Source organism: Arachis ipaensis, chromosome B10, assembly GCF_000816755.2.
Source record: "Arachis ipaensis cultivar K30076 chromosome B10, Araip1.1, whole genome shotgun sequence".
Classification (NCBI taxonomy): Eukaryota; Viridiplantae; Streptophyta; class Magnoliopsida; order Fabales; family Fabaceae; genus Arachis; species Arachis ipaensis.
This window is the reverse complement of record NC_029794.2, coordinates 101,106,484-101,106,971: the sequence shown is the minus strand read 5'-3', so window position 1 is coordinate 101,106,971 and position 488 is coordinate 101,106,484.

Genomic DNA, 488 nt, shown 5'->3' with positions numbered 1-488 from the left:
CTAATTTTATAAAATTGACTCTTGTCAAATTTTTTTATATCTCATGAATAAGTATTTTTCTCTCTTAATTATCAATTTTTTATTCCTATTTCTACTCATTTATTTGGTTTTATATCCTTTTTTATTTTTTCAAATTCTCTCTATATTTTTCTAAACTTACAAATATGAAATAATGACTTATTATCTTTTAAGTCGAAAAAATTAAAATTTATTTATGTGCTATAATCAACCTCCTAAATCAACCACAAAAATCATTTGACAGATAATTTATCGAGGTTATTAAAACATTAAAATGAAAACAAAAATTTTTATTTTTACGTAGTTTTGTTTCAAAGTTAATTGGTGCACTACACTTGTGGTTTTACTTTTTGTTATTCAATTTTCGTTGATTTGGTTTTTTTGGTTAAATATAAGAGATGATCACTTTATATTATATATAATATGCAACTCTTAAAGTTCATCATAAGTGATCATTTTTAAATTATTAT